This window comes from Artibeus jamaicensis, unplaced genomic scaffold (genome assembly GCF_021234435.1).
Source record: "Artibeus jamaicensis isolate MK-2021 breed Jamaican fruit bat unplaced genomic scaffold, CSHL_Jam_final contig_240, whole genome shotgun sequence".
NCBI classification, from domain to species: domain Eukaryota; kingdom Metazoa; phylum Chordata; class Mammalia; order Chiroptera; family Phyllostomidae; genus Artibeus; species Artibeus jamaicensis.
Window position 1 is genome coordinate 4055605 of NW_026521506.1, and position 16855 is coordinate 4072459.

Genomic DNA, 16855 nt, shown 5'->3' on the forward strand with positions numbered 1-16855 from the left:
GGGAATCAAACTGGCAGTTCTTTGGTTCACAGGTCCGCACTCAATCCACTGAGCTACACCAGTCACGGCCTTCACGTGTCCCTTCATCTTCTCAATCCCCTTCGTGCTCCCACTAATTGTCCTCCTTTCTTTTCTTCTCATCCTTCTCTTCTTGGACACAAATCATATTACAATCTTAGTTGTCTTGTTTATTGCCTGCGTGCCACTGGGGTAGTTATCCTTTCTGGGCCTCAATTTTCTCTGTAAAATGGGTTTAATGAGAAAGTGCCTACCTTACACGGTTGTTAAAATTACAACAAAGAACACGTTATATGGCTCCCACAGTGCCTGGTCTACGGTAAGAGCTCATCGGGTTCGCTCTCTTTTCATCCTTCAACTTCTATTTCCCTACTCCGCGGCCTCAAAAACCAGCAGGTAAAAACCGTGGGAAAAAAAAAAAACCAAAAAACACCTCCAAGCTGAAAGAGGAAATACTTGAGCTGGGGGCGGAGACTGTGCGGTGCGTACGGCGCAGGCGCGGCCGCTCGCCAGGTTCGGGTTTCGAACTTGGGGGGGGGGGGGGGGGGGGGAGAGGGCTTCATTTGTCCCGGCTGTCCCTTTCCCGCCCTGGGAAGCGGCAGGACCACCGCGGCGCCCTGGGTGGACAGGGCGCTCTGCGAGGGACGCCCGGGCCCTAGGGGTAAGTTCGAAAATGGCGGAGGGGGAAGAAGGAGGGGTTTACAGGGCGGGAGGCCGGCCTCCAGGGCGGGGGTGGCGGGAAGAAGACGGCAGGGGCCCGAGTGGCGGGACCGGAGAGGTAAGACGGGCGGACTGTGTCGGTGCCACTTTGAGCCGCCCCCCCCCCCCTTCCCCGAGTCCCTCGGGATTCCTCCGGGGTATGGACGGTCTGGAGGGCGCAAGTGAGGGAGAAGAAGGGACTTCCGTTTCCTTTTAGGCCCGGTCGTCCGCCCAGCAGAGTTGGCATTTCGAGATTGGGGCTTGGGCCGCCCCTCCTCCAGGACCCTCCCCCCCGGACCGCGCGGGGCGCCGCGGGTGATCCGGGCCGGCTCTCCTGGCACGGTGGGTACTGCCCGCACGGGCTTCCTTCTCGTTCTCCTCCCCTTTTCTTTTCTCCCCTCCCCTCCCCCTGGCGGGCCCCGAGTTACGGGGGGAAGGCGGGAAGGCCGCCTTTGCCCGCCGGGGATGGCAGGTCGGGGCTCTCGGCCCAGGTTTCCGGGACCGTCGTTGGAAGGCGTGGGCGAGTGGGTGCCGACCTGAACCCCATGACCTCTAAAGTAAATCAAGTCAAAGAACTTTTCTTAGTGATCAAAGGGACCCCTCCGACACCCCCATCTGATGCCTGTGGCATGTGTGGAGCGGGGTGGAGTGTGGGCGAGGAGGGCGTGTGAAACAGAAAGAATGGGAGCCAGAGAGCTTCCAGAAGAGGAAATTAGGTAGTAATTCTTTCCAACCTTTGCTGCCCTAGTCATCTTCCCAGCATATTCTGTAAGTGAAACAAAATTCAGTCTAACTTTCAGTTCCATTATTTTAAGTCCGAAACACACGTAATTGTTTTCTTTTCTGGCGGGATGGTTGGTTATTACTGAAACTAAGCCATGGCCCTCCTCCTCCTCAAAAAAAAAAAAAAAAAAGGAAACCGTCAATCAAAGCTTTGTAAAAACCTCTCCGATTTAATAACCTACTTTTCTTTCAAACATAATCATGTCGCTAGTTCTGTAACAACTATACCTTGATTGTTAACGATGCATAGAAATTACTTACTTTGGTAAGACTGGAGTTCACTATAGCATTTCTCTTTTTTTACTTAACGTTGTTACAACCAGTTCAAGAGAACAGTTACAGACGGCCATCTTAGAATTATAACATTTTAGAGTTGGAAGGGATCTTGGTCCAACCGTTTACAAAAAATAGTAACTAAGGCACAGTAAGATTTCATGGCTTGCCTGAAGCTACTCAACTACCTAAATTAGAACCCAGGTTGCCTCCCTCCTTGTTAACCACATTTTCTGTGCAACTGCTACCCTTGAGCCGCCTCCTAGCAGAAAAATTAAATACATTCTGTTCAAAGCACGTTTCTGAAGCAGATACCACTTTACGCCATACAACTCTGCTATAACTTTCAGTATTCTTAACATGCTTATGAAGCCGGTGCTTGAGACATTTTCTCTCATCATTCAAGAAGTGGCAAAAATTTAGGTTTAGAAGATTTATGTATACACACAGGCACATAACGTATATGCTGTTAACTTTTTTTTTCCCCGAATTTTTTGTTCAGTTAGTTGTCCCCATTTTTCCTCTATTGCTCTGTAACTTCTTGAAGGATATATAAAAATGTTAATAGTAGTTAACTTAATGGAGGATGGAGAAGGTGAGAGGCTTTTTACTTTGCACTTCACATGTGGCCTCATGTACTGTCTGAATTTCTTAAGTGTTGGTTTTATAATTGAAATCAAGTTTTAAAGTTAGTACATGTATATCAGTATAAGCATATGTCAATGTTGTATATATATTTATATACATACATGTATTTATGTATCAGTGGTTTGGGGATTTTATTGGGTTTTTAAAATTTTTTATATGTTAGTGGTTTGTGTTGTAAGATCCAGTGTGGTTCATGTCAGACCAACTGGCAAAGCATGCTCACATTTCTTCTTTGGTTTTCTCCCATTGTTTCTAATGTAAGATGGTAAAAATTCTATGCTACTAGACTTTAAATATTTTTACAAAATGTGCTAACCTTTTTAAAACTTTTTATTGAATTTATTAGGGAGATATTGGTTAAGAAAATTACATGAAAATCTGCTAAGCTTTTGAATCTAATGTAGCAAAATAGCATTCAGTATATCAAATTTGACACAATGAAAAAATCTGAATGTAGAATCTTTGTGGATAAGAATCATATGAAAATTAAGACTGGAAACATCCTTGGTGATTAATAGTTCAGCTCTTTTGTTTTTATGAATAGGTTAATCAAACCTCAAAGAAAAAGTGAATTGCCCCAGGTTACATATCTGATTATTAGCAGAGCCTGGGCCAGGATCTGGGTCCCAGTCCTGTGCCACTTGTACTATACCTGTAATTTTACTGCTTTTTTGTACATTCGATGACTCACTGTGTAGACAAAGTAATGGTGACTAAAGGTTATTCATGCTCATTTCAGTAGTTAATTCTTGAAATTAATGCACTATTAATTTGTATAGTGCTTGAAATATTTTAGTACTAGAAGCATTCCCCTTACGTTTGTTGTAAACATAATTTGTTTAGTGAATTCTTTGTTTATATTATAAATGCTTAAAGACCCAAAGTGTGGACTTAGGTATTTCATTGTTTTGGGGTAGGGTTTTTTGTTTGTTTGTTTGTTTTGTCTCATTTAAGTCTGATAGCTAGTGCTAACAGGAAAAAAAGCTATGGTGTATGCAAAAACAAAACCATTTATTGAACACCTACTCTGTGCCAGTCATTGTACCATGTGGTAGGGTTACAAAGGTGAATATGGCAACGTAGTGCCCTTGTTTTGCGACTGGAAGATTACTGTTAGCTGTTAATTCTCAGACTTAATCTCTGTACTCTAATCTAGTAACAGTATTATAAAGTGTACTTTGTAGCACTGCTTAAGTTCATTGTGTGAGTAGTTTTCAGGAAACAAACACTGGTAAAATAAGGTGATATTGAACAAATGTTAGTTTTGTATCCTAGAGGCCATGTGGTACAGTGGGAAGAACCCTGGTGTGGATGACTGGGTTTCTTGTCTTGGCTTCGTTTCCAATTAGCTGTGTGATTGTGAGCAAGTCACCAAATCTCAGTGCCTCCATATTTCTTTTTTTTCCCCCCATAACTGTTTTTCGTGACTGTTCCATTTAATTCAAAACCTGAAGAGAGTATTTAGAATATTATATACTATGAAAGAAATGTGTTTATTATTTTAAAAAATTATGAGATTCAGGGTAATAACATACAGATAATTAAGTATAACCCATATTCTTTTATATTTACTTATCTTTTTCACTTAGGATTATATTCTATATAGTTTTAATCCTTTCAATATTCTGTATTGAATATTTCCTTTGTCATGAAGTCTTTCAAAATATAGTTTTTATTTATTCAGCCTATTATTCTATGCCACATTTCCTTCATCTGTAGAGTAACAGGTTTGAGCTGGTTGATTCAGAGATTCAAACCCCATTATAGTAGTTTTTTAAAAAATGGATTATCTCAGATTTTATCAAGGAAAAAATCCCATATAACAATCCCAAATCTGTTTGGAATAAATATCTCAGATAAAGGGACAAGAAATTAAGAACAATGTGGAGATCCATTTTTTAATAATTTATGGTTTATACTTTCATGTATTTTAAAATTTCACATGCTAAATAATTAGGTTTAACTTGTTGGAGGTGTGTGTGATACATGTATTATTATTGTGTTAAAAAGCTGACATGTTTTAGGTTGATTTTGTAGAGTAGGTATGTAATAAATTGAAGAGGGAGAAACTGGGCTTCTGATTTTTTTTTTAGATTTTATTTTTTTATTTTTAAACAGAGGGGGAGGGAGGGAGAAAGAGAGACAGAAACATCAATGTGTGGTTGCCTGTCACATGGCCCCCACTGGGAACCTGACCTGCAACCCAGGCATGTGCCCTGACTGGGAATTGAACTGGTGACCATTTGGTTCACAGCCCATGCTCAATCCACTGAGCTACACCAGCCAGGGCTGGGCTTCTGAATTTGATATTCTGGGATTATAGCACAGAGGAGAGAAAATCTGGAAGTTCAGAAGGGTTCAACAACTTGCCCAAGGTCCAAATAGCTATTGAGTTGCAGAGGTAGGATTCAAATCCAGATTTTTCTGATTCCAGTGCTCCTGCTTTTCTCCATTGCGTACTGCCTTTCAAAAGATGAAGATCTCTTAAACATATTTCTTGATGGTATTGCTTTGATCAGAATTAACCAGTTTGGTATTTTTTGAGTACATTGGGGAGTCCTTGGCAAGGACTTTTATTATTTTTTATTTAAGATTTTATTTATTTATATTTAGACAGAGAGGAAGGGAGGAAGAAAGGGAGGGAAACATCGATGTATGGTTGCCCCTAACTGAGGATCTGGCCCGCAACACAGGCATGTGCCCTGACTGGGAATCAAACCAATGACCCTTTGGTTCACAGGCTGGCCCTCAATCCACTGAGCCACACCAGCCAGGGCAGACTTTTATTTTTAATTATGGCATAGTCAGGGGTGTCCAAACTTTTGGCATCTCTGGGCCACACTGGAAGAAGAATTGTCTTGAGCCACACATTAATTACACAAACACCAATGAAAACTGATGAGCAAAAAAAAGGGTTTTGAGTAAATTTACGATTTTGTGTTGGGCCGCATGAATACCTACAGGCCGCAGGCTGGACACCACTGGTATAGATGTAGTTCTGCTATTTGATACATTTGGGGATTTGATTTGGGGCTTTTGGTATGATTGGTACCCAATCTTTGTTAAGGGTACATGTGATTCACAGCATGATGTGCTTTTATAAAAATGCTTTCAGGGATCTAGGTCATGGTAAAAGTGCAGTTTACCTGTGTGGGCAAGGAAAAATAATTTTCCTCTACCCCTCTGAGTACTTATGGCTGGTTTAAAATCAAATTGAAATGAGACAGATTAAAAAGAGAAAATAACCAGATTTACTGGGTATGTACACATGGAGGCTATGTAAGAATATGAGACCCAAGGACAAATTGGGCAGTTGGGAGGGAGACAGGGATCTGGGGCTTCAAAGGAAAAGTAGGCAATTTAGAGGTAAATAAGAAAAAGCAAACATGCAATAAGTAAATAAATTCTTGTCATGCCAGCCAGAAACAATGGGGGAGGGTCTCCCTCCGGACTTTGCAGGATCCTCTCTGCCACACTTGTATTATCTTATGCTAAGGTGATGGTTCCTTTAAGCAGGTTTTCTATCTGCATTCCTTTAGGCTACTAAGAGAGAGGTTCAAAGGTTCTTTCTAAGCCTTTTGCTTCTTAAAAATAAGCAGCTTAAAATAATTAATATTTCAAAAAGGTATATTTTAGAGTGGCAAACTCTGCTTCCCCTCCTCCCCTCTCCTGTGTACACTGGGAGGAAATAGCTTAAACTCAGATGGTCAGACAGAGAACAACTGAGTGAGCTGAGACTGATTTCCTGAAACAAGGCAAAGCCGGTGCCACTGTGCACTCTAGTATATCTCTAGATATTAAATATTGTTTGAGCTTTTATACTTATTCTTGTAATAATTTTGTTGGCCTGAAAATACAGGTCTATCAGCATATGTTGGTATGCAATTTACCTTTCTGCGTATGGCTCCAGATAATTTTTCAACTCTTGAAATGAAAGGGCAAGGAGCCTAACATTTTGTGTTACCTCACCGGACTACCCCTTCTGCCAGTAATCCTTGCAGTAATTTCCTTAGACCTATATTGGTCATAATGACTAGGTTTAATTTTTGACTGCTATTACTGGTCATGGTATTTTTGGTGAGTAACAACCAGCTAGAAAACCACAGTTTCCCCATATTTCAAATGGGTGTTATAATATGTTATATGGGTTAAATCCTATGAAAGAATTCTAAATTGTAAAGTGTACTGCATATTTTAGTTATTATCAGAGGTGATGTGGAAAAAAGAGGGTGGGCTGTGGAATTACAAGTTAATGCTTAAATTTTGCCCTTGTGTTAAAAGAAGTAGGATTAGAAATTTTTAGTTCCAATTCAGCATGTTTTAGTAGATTAGAGACAGTATTTACATGTAGTTAAAAGATGGGATGGAGGGAAATGAAAATTTGTAGGTAAGTGTTTAGTACACATGGGCACTCATTAAATATTTTGTATTGTTTTAATTTGGCTTGTAATCACTTATTGTGGCAAAATTTACTGTGTCTTTTTAAAAATTAATTTATTGATTTTTTTTTTAGCACGTGTGAGAGAGAGACATCAATATGTTCCACCTATCTGTGCACTCATTGGTTGATTCTTGTATGTGCTCTGACCTGGGATTGAACCCACAACCTTGGCATATTGGGATGGCACTCTAATCAACTCATCTACTCAGGACTTTTGTATCATATCTATAATTCAGACCCAGACAGAATACAAAACTATTAAATGTTAGCATGTGGACAGCAGAGTAGCTTTCAGATAAGAATTAAATACTTTTACTGAGGAAAAAAGGTAAGATGTTGGCTTTTATCAAGAACTTACTTTAGTACTTGCTGGAGATCCCAACATGATCATGGAAGAGAATACTTAATTCTAAGAAATATCTAGTATCACTACTTCCCATTCACTACATCATCCATTAAAAAGGACCTTATCATGCCCTGACTGTTATAACTCAGTGGATTGAGTGCAGTCTGTGAACCAAAGAGTTGCCAATTCAATTCCCAGTCAGGGCACATGGCCTGGGTTGCGGGCCAGGTCCCCAATGTGGGGTGTGTGAGGGGCAACCACACATTGATGTTCCTCTCCCACTCTTTCTCCTTCCCTTCCCCTGTCTCTAAAAATAAGGAAATAAAATCTTTTTTTTTTAAGGACCTCATCATGACACTTAATGGAACCATGTGGTTTTTAGTACTGCATCCTAATCATTCTGTCAGGATAAGTTATCTGGACAAATATCAAGTAGAGTAAGTTCCAGCTCTGTGCCACTAATCAGTTGTGTGGTCTTAGTCAAATATTTCACTTCCTTATGGGCTCAGTAGGTTAGAGTATCATCTAGATACACCAAGGTTGTGGATTCCATCTCCAGTCAGGGCACATGTAAGAATCAACCAGTGAATGCATGAATAAGTGGAAGGGCAAATTGATGTTTCTCTCTCTTCCTCTCTAAAAATCAATAAATAAGAATTGTAACAACTTCCTTCTGCTTTAGTTTCCTTATTTTTAAAATGAAAGAGTTGCCCTGGCTGGCGTGGCTTTAGTTGGTTGGAGTGTCATCCTATAAACCTAAAGGTCGCAGGTTTGACTCCCCATCAGGGCACATGCCTGGGTTGCAGGTTGGATCCCCAGTTGGAGACATGTGCAAGAGACGACCAATCGATGTTCCTTTCCCTGTCTCTTGAAAAGAAAAAGAAGAGTGATTTCTGTTATCCTATTCAGAACATAATTATAGTGAATAGGTTTTCCTTGTGAGCGTCTGTAAAATATAATGGCTTTACTTTGCAGTGTACTTGATTTGAGCTGCCCTTTTGTAAAAATTATTTTAGGAAAAATTTTGGCCAAAGATCAGGGGAAACTCTTTTCTTCTTACTAGGCTCCAAATGAATTATTTTTACAAGGCAGTGAGTGAACAGGTCAGAATTCCAGCAGTAGACGTCACTCAGAAACATTTTTCAACCAAGTCCTTTTATTTTCAACTCAAGTTAACAGTAAGTCTAAATCAGGTATCACCTGTGTTTCTTAGCTCTCTGCTGGTGATATACTGCCACCCAAGAGATGGACCAAAAGACATTTGTTCATGGCTAGCCCCCCGTGATTACTACTTTTATCAAGAGTTGACTGTATCCTTTTTTTTTTTTTAACTTGCTGATTGAAAATGTTGACATCAATTTAAAATTTCTCCTTTTTCATCACGGTTGCTCAGAGGCAGTCATCTAACAGCAATGTTACAAAGTAACAAACTGGTAAAAATTCTCAGAATAGATAAAAATTAATGACCAAAAACCTATCTTTTCCTCTCCTTTTTGTAAGTCATAAGATTATTTTATGTGAATGAAAAGCCAAAACTTTGCAATACCAGGCCCTGATATTGATAATTTACTGGGACAATGTTTTCACAGATGAAGTTTCCACATTGCTACATGGAAAATAGCCAAAATAACGCCCCCAGTCTTCTGGACAGGATTGTGCAAGGGGCCTGACTAATCAAGAGCCCAGCTGCTTTTGCTTTGCTTTTCTTCTTTTTTTAATTTTTTTTAAAGATTTTATTCTTTTTTTTTTTTTAAGAGAGAAGAAAGGAGGGAGGAAAAGGGAGGGAAACATCAATCAGTTGCCTCTTGCCTGCTCCCAACTGGGGACCTGGCCTGCAACCAAGGCTTGTACCCTGATGGGAATCAAACTGGCAACCTTAGTTCAGAGGCTGACACTTAACCCAGTGAACCACACCAGTGGGGGCCAAACTGCTTTTTCTTTTGATTAGAATCTAGTATATTTGGTGGATAAAATTTAGAAAATTAAGAAAAACAATAAAAATCAGTAATCCCACTATGAAGAGATAATCACAGTAGAATTTTAATGCATAATTTAGCCTAAACTTTATATATTTTTTAAATCAGGATTATACTGCACAATATTATTTTGTAACCAGCTTTTTAAAAAATATATTTTATTGATTATACTATTACTGTTATCCCATTTTTTCTCCCCTTTATTCTTCTCAACCCTGTACCTCCCACTTCCGTCTGGAACTTCCCCTGCCCCCCTCAGTTCATGTCCGTGGGTCATATATATAAGTTCTTTGGCTTCTCCATTTCATATACCATTCTTAACCTCCCCCTGTCTATTTTGTACCTACCAATTATATTTATTCCCTGTACCTTTTCCCCTGTTTTCCTTCTGCCCTCTCTCTGCTGATAACCCTCCATGTGATCTCCATGTCTGTGATTCTCTTCCTGTTCTAGTTGTTTGCTCAATTTGATTTTGTTTTCTTTCGTTTTTAGGTACAGTTGTTGATAGTTGTGAGTTTGTTGTCCTTTTACTGTTCATAGTTTTGATCATCTTCTTAGATAAGTTCCTTTAACGTTTCATATGATATGGGCTTGGTGATGATGAACTCCTTTGACTTGACGTTATCTGGGAAGCACTTTATCTGTCCTTCCATTATAAATAATAGCTTTGCTGGATAGAGTAATCTTGGATGTAGGTCCTTGCCTTTCATGACTTGGAATACCTCTTTCCAGCCCCTTCTTGCCTGTAAGGTTTCTTTTGAGAAATCACCTGACAGTCTGATGGGAACTCCTTTGTAGGTACCTGTTTCCTTTTGTCTTGCTGCTTTTAAGATGCTCTCCTTATCTTTAATCTTGGGTGATGTGATTATGATGTGCCTTGGTGTGTGCTTCCTTGGATCCAACTTCTTTGGGACTCTGAGCTTCCTGAACTTCCTGGAAGTCTATTTCTTTTGAAAGATTGGGAAAGTTCTCCATTATTTTTTATTTTTATTTTATTTATTCATTTTTTGAGAGCGGGGAAGAGAAGGAGAGAGAGGGAGAGAAATATCAATGGGTGGTTGCCTGTTGTGCATCCCCTACAGGTTCCAGCAGGTTCCCCTGCTGGGAACTGGCCTGCAACCCAGGCACGTGCCCTGACTGGGAATCAAACCGCGGTTGTTTGGTTCACGGGCCCATGCCTAATCCACTGAGCTACACCAGCCAGGGCTTTCCGTTATTTTTTAAATAACTTTTCTATTTCTTGCTCTTCCTCTTCTCCTTCTGGCACCACTATGATTTGGATGTTGGAATGTTTAAAGTTGTCCCAGAGGTCCCTAAGTCTCTCCTCATTTTTTTGAATTCTTGTTTCTTCATTCTGTTCTGGTTGAATGTTTATTTCTTCCTTCTCCAAATTGTTGGTTTGGGTCCTGATTTCCTTCCCTTCACTGTTGGTTCCTTGTATATTTTTCTTTATTTCACTTTGCACAGCCTTTATTTCTTCCTCTTTTTCTGACCACACTCAGCCATTACCTGATTAGCAGTGTTCTGAAATCTGCATCTGATAGGTTGGCTATCTCTTCATTGCCTAGTTCTATTTTTGGAGCTTTGATCTGTGTTTTGTTTTTTTGTCTGCATGCCTGTTAGGGGTGGAGCCCTAGGTATTCGCCAGGGTGGGGCAACCCACATGGCTGCTTTGTGGCACTGTATGTGCAGAAGCATTGATCCGAGAGGGAACAGTGCTGCTTGCTTGGCTCTGGTCTGGCTTTCCGTCACTTCCCCTGCTACCCACAAGCAAATTGGGCTCTCCTGATGCTGATTCCTGGGTGGGTTGGTTTGTGTACGTTCTGGGACCCTGCGGTCTCTCCAAGCAACTTTCCTGTGAGGCAGAGATTTAATATTTTTAATATGTTTGTTGGTTGTTATTATTCACCACTTTTTCTTGATAGATTAAAAAGTGGTCATGCTAAGATACACTCTTGTTTGAAATTATTTTATATATATGAGTGTTAAGAGCAAATAATGACATAAACAGATTTAGACAAGACATTCATTCCAACATTTTAATAGTAAAAATTATGTAGTATTTATACAGTAGTAACAAAAGTATAATAGTAAAATATTGCTAGCTTTCTAAATGGCCAGCAATGAAGGTACATACCTGCATATAAACTATGTTAACATTTGTTTTTTAGAATGCTCATACATGCTTTTATATTCATAGAGCATCTGTGGAGGAATACACAGAAAACTGGTAAGAGTGATTGCTTCTAGGAAGGGAACCAGAGGTTTAAGGTACAGGGGAGGAATGGATGCAACTTTTGCACCTCTCGAATTGATCATGTGAGTATTGTCTCTTTTAAACAATATACATCTAAAATTAATATTAAGCAGTATGGATTTGGTGAGGTTATACATTCATACAGCTAGGTACTTGTCATCCACTGACAATTTTTCTAATCCACATTAAAATTCATATGGGAAGATGTTTATTATATATTATTAAATGAAAAAAGCAAGTTATAAAATACCATGTATAATAAATCCTCTTTAAAAGTTTCTAAATGTGCATGTGCTCCTGCACAAAGAAAAGGTTCTTAAAGGATTAATATACTAAATTGTTCACAACCTGGGTAGTAGGATTTTTCTAACCCCTCTCCTTTTTTAAAGATTTTATTTATTTATTTTTAGAGAGAGGGGAAGGGAAGGAGAAAGAGGGAGAGAAACATCAATGTGTGGTTGCCTCTCACAAGCCCCCTACTGGGGACCTGGCCTGCAACCCAGGCATGTGTCCTGACTGTGAACCAAACCCACAACCCTCTGGTTCACAGGCCTGCACTCAATCTACTGAGCCACACCAGCCAGGGCTAATCCCTTTCTTTTAAAAAGGAAAACAGTTTGTATTAAAGATTATGTTAGTTTCCATCTTGAGATTTTCGGGCTAATGTGATGTTAGCAAAGTTTTTTTGGTTTTGGTTGGTCCTGACCAGAAGATGTGTTCACGGATCTTAGGGAGAGAGGAAAGGAGATAGAGAAATATTGATCGGTTGCCTCCTGTACGCCCTGACCAGAAATCAGACCTGCAACCTTTTGGTGTATGGGGTGATGCTCCAACAACCAACTATGCTCCAACCAACTGAACCACCTGGCCAGGGGGAAAGGTTCTGATCTGAGCTCTGAATAAGCATAAATAGTATTAATCTGTGTCATGGATCTACAGTTTAGAGTGTACATGGTATGTTTTTGAGTCAGACTGGTGATTAATCAGCACTAAATCATCCTAAGTTCTGAACAGTTTTCAGTGAAATGGAAGATGAAATAATAGTGATCTTGAGCCCTTTTGTGCTCTTTAGTGAATTCTTAAGCCTCAAATCTGTGTATTCTTCATGTACAACATTCTTTTGGGGGAACACAGTTCCAAAATTTGTTGAAGAATAGATGAGGGAATGCTTTACTGTATGTTTATTTTGTGGGAACTATACCTGTGGAGTTAATTATTATGAATAATTTGTCAAAGATTGTAGGTCTGTGCTCAAATTCAAGTATTTCTATAACTTTCTAAATTAAGTGAACATGTAATTGATATTTCTTTTGTTAGTTCTTAGTATGCCCTTGCAGATATTTACAGAAGTAGGTTTGATAATCAAGCATACATTGTGTACAGTTGTATTAGTAAGCTTATGTTATTGACTGAGTGTATGGGCTAAGTGCTCATTAATGCCATTCAGTTATTTGAATGACTCTAGTGCGTAAGTTTAGGGAAAGGTCTTTTGATCTGATTGAATAGAATTAACTTCAGAACTGTTTCAATGACCATTTAACTTGTTATAAGAAAATATGCTTCATCATTTGAAGAATTTTAGTATAGTGTAAATGAACAATTTGACTGAATGTTGAATTTTAATGTAAACATCAGGCTATAAAAGCTGAATTTGAAAATGAAATTTCATTTTTTTATTAGGGCATATCATTTTAAAAATTCAGCTTTTTTATACTGTCACATTTACATAGATATATTTCCTAGATACTACAGCATTGTAAATCAAAATGCTATTTCTAAACAGGGAACTAATTGGCTAATGCTTTAAGATAATTAAAAGAGGGATTGACCTACATTGGGTCAGGGAGAACGCTGCTCACTGAACAAGATCTCTGTGTTGGATCCTCTATAGAGGAAAAAGCTACCGATGAGAAAAACTTGTAATATTTGAGCAAAGAGTGAATCTTAAGATCAATTTTAAATTACGATGGTGTTTTTTGGTTAACACATACAAAATTTTTATGATACCACTATGGAAAATTTTATGAGTACTATAATATTTTTGAAAAGTGATATTAGTATGGGCTTTTTATCACTGAAGAATTATACCGTTTACATGGTATGCATGTATTTTCCACAGGGTCCGGCACAAATAATGCCCCTTTTTATTAATAAGATCATAAGCATGTAGTTCTGTAACATATCACATTCAAGCACACTACGTGACATTGTAGGTGAAAAGTTCAAATTAAAACTATGAATTAAGCCCTGGCTGGTGTAGCTCAGTGGATTGAGCGCGGGCCTGCGAACCACACGATCGCGGTTCGATTCCCAGTCAGGGCACATACCAGGGTTGCAGGCCGGTTCCCTGCAGGCCAGTTCCCAGCAGGGGACGCACAAAAGGCAACCATACATTGATGTTTCCCTCCCTCTCTCCTTCCCCCTCTTCCCCTCTAAAGATAAATAAATAATAAAATATTAAAAAAAAAACTATGAATTATTACTCTCATATTATTACCCTACCAACCACACTCAAGCAGGCCTTCTGCTGGACCCTGTATTTTGGTCACATTTCCTAAGCACAATGGCATGTTAATAATTTTTAGTACTCGCAGTGATTTCAAGAGTCCAGGGGAGGTAGTGCTTGGGATGTGGAATAATAATGACAATAGCTTAATAGCGGTGGTTCAACCATTTTTCTTAAGTGCTACTGTGTGTTGTGTATTACTTTAGGCATTGGAAATACAAATGTGATAAAAAACACAGCCGCGTGATAAAGGACCTACATGTTTTGTTTAATATTTTATTTATTTATTTTTAGAGAGAGGGGGAAAGGAGGGAGTTAGGGAGAGAAACATGATATGTAAGAGAAAGTGATCGATTGCCTCTCGTGCCCTCAACTGGAGACCTGGCCTGCAACACAGGCATGCCCCCTGCCTAGGCAACTCTTTGGTTCATAGACCAGTGCTCAATCCACTGAGCCACACCAGGCAGGGCAGTACCTACATTCTAATAACACATGTACACACACATACACATACCCCTACAGAAATTATTAAATCTTTTAGTATACTTGGGTTGTCAGCAAATTATGTAGAGGATAGTGTGGGACCACAAAGAGTGGTAATTCGGGAGTTTTGAGTGGAAAAAATCAGCAAATATATCATAGATCAGATTCTAAAAACAAATATTTTCAGAGTTTTAAACTGATGCCTTTATTTAATTACATAATGATTCAGTCAGCATGATGGTAGTACTATAGTGGGAGCTAATAGAGTTGTGTTGCTTGCATAATTCTTTTTTTTTTTCTTCAGTAATTTTTTTCATCCTCTTGGAACATCAGTCGCCTCCTTCGCATGTCCTAAACCTTTTTTCTTTTAAAATATTTTATTTATTTACTTTTAGAGAGAAGGGAAAGGAGGAAGAAAGGGAGAGAAACATCCATGTATGAGAGATACATCAATCAGTCGCCTCCTACCACCCCCAACCAGGGACCTGGCCAGCAACCCAGGCATGTGCCCTGACCAGGAATCAAACCAATGACCTCTCGGCTTGCAGACTGGCACTCAATCCACTGAGTCATACCAGCCAGGGCAGACTTCACATTAGAATTTAAAATATGTAGCTAAAAGAAAACTTAACTGGGATCTTTGCAACAGGTTAAATATTTAACCACTTCAAACAAGTGATTTGGTACTCTCACCTAGTTCTGAAAATGTACTGTGACATCTGGCTTTCCATATCAAAGCATATAACTTCATTAGCAAATGTTCCTTTGTTTTAGACTTAAAATGACATCTGGTCTATCAAAGAACATGCTAACAATTTACCAAGCTATTATTTTAATAACATTTAAACAGTTTTAGCAAGGTATAACTCATATATCATAAGTTAACTTGAAAGTGTTCATTTCATTGGTTTTTAGTATATTTGCAGAGTGTGCAAACACCACTACACTTAATTTAGAATGTTTCATTACTCCAAAAAGAAAATCCATAACCATTTGCAGGTGCTCCCCATTTCCTCTCATCCCCCAGTTCAGGCAATCACTAATCTACTTTCTATTTCTATTTATTTTTATAGTATTTTAACTTGCAACATTATTGTTCTCATGCCTATTCCAGAGCATTGGATCAGGGGTTTAAAAGCTCTTGAACTAGCCAAATTTACAAGTCCTGTGACAGCCTCATTCAGAAAACATCCGATCAATTTTTTCCTCATGTTATAATTGTTCCATGTTCTAAGAGTTATTTTTTTAATCTGGAGCATGTTTCAAATTCTCTGTTTGTACCACTTGCTAGGGATACTAAATTCACTGAATTAGAAGGAATAAAACCTTCTATCCAGACTCAAAACTAAGTTGTTTTATTTTTGTCAGCTATTCTAAGGTAGGAATCTTCTGTGGCGTACACCGTTATCTTCAATAACATCAGCTTCATCACTTTCTTCATCCTTTGGCTCAGTGTTCAGTTCAGTCTGCTGTACATAACCTAGAAGACTACTATCAGTGGGTTTGCTGGAGTTGTCAGAAGTCCTACTGTTCCTAATATTATTCTCCTGATTTGTCTTGCTGTTTTTGACAAGGTTGCAGCTGTTAGCAATCATCGTGTCTCTTACTTGATCAAAACTCTACCCTGAAACTTCTGCATCATCATTAACAGCCAATAGACTTGTCCTGGGGGCCAGACCTCCTGGAACAACAAGCTTAGGATGTAAAGAAATCCCTGGGACCTTTCTAAGCCATATGGTATCTCCCTTAGACTGAAACCATTCCAGCTATAGAGTGCTAGGAGATGTTTGGTGTTGTGTTTAAAGATGAACTAACCCTACAATGTGTTTCTGGGTGAATATCAACATCTGTAATAAACAGGTATAAAGTCTGAGGGCATACCCGTGACTGCATATGGCTTTTTTCTGTGCTTGACAGAACAGTGAGTTGGTTAAAACATTTTACTTCTTTAGCATGTTTACATCAAAGGCACTGTTGTCTGTTGCTTCCTTTTTAATTTTATTTTAAAGATTCTATTTATTTATTTTTAGAAAGGGAGGAAGCTAGAGTGCTGGCCTCTGAACCCAAAGGTCACCGGTTCGATTCCCCGTCAGGGAACATACCTGTGTTGTGGGCAAGGTCCCCAGCTGAGGGTGTGTGAGAGGCAACCAATCGATGTTTCTCTCCCCCCTTTTTCTCCCTCCCTCTAAAAGTAAATAAAGTCTTTTAAAATGTATGCAGACTAATATAAAAAAAAAAAAACTTTCAACCCTGGCCAGTGTGTAGCTCAGTTGGTTGGAGCATTGTCCTGTAAACCGAACTGATGAGGGTTCAGTCTCCAGTTGGGACATGTATGAGAGGCAGCCAAGCAATGTTTCTCACATCAGTGTTTCTCTCCCTCTCTCTCCAAAACCAATAAGCATGTCCTCTGGTGAGGGTTTAAAAA

The 16855-nt window shown here is 39.2% G+C and overlaps 1 protein-coding gene and 1 pseudogene across 5 annotated transcripts in view; one reads left to right on the plus strand and one right to left on the minus strand.

Annotated features, from left to right (window-relative positions):
- The first annotated feature begins 555 nt into the window (after positions 1-555).
- XIAP (X-linked inhibitor of apoptosis) overlaps positions 556-16855 on the plus strand; it is a 33368-nt gene continuing 17068 nt past the window's right edge. For 2 of the 5 annotated variants that reach the window (XM_037154131.2, XM_037154133.2), the window contains exons 1-2: positions 556-679; positions 935-1059. The gene's annotated coding sequence lies outside the window, so the exon portion shown is untranslated. Of the gene's footprint in view, positions 680-752; positions 797-934; positions 1060-6934; positions 7191-11384; positions 11504-16855 lie in introns of those variants that run through there. The other 3 variants (XM_053662332.1, XM_037154132.2, XM_037154135.2) reach the window with 3 other exon arrangements.
- LOC128626920 (partitioning defective 6 homolog beta-like) lies at positions 15799-16385 on the minus strand (annotated as a pseudogene).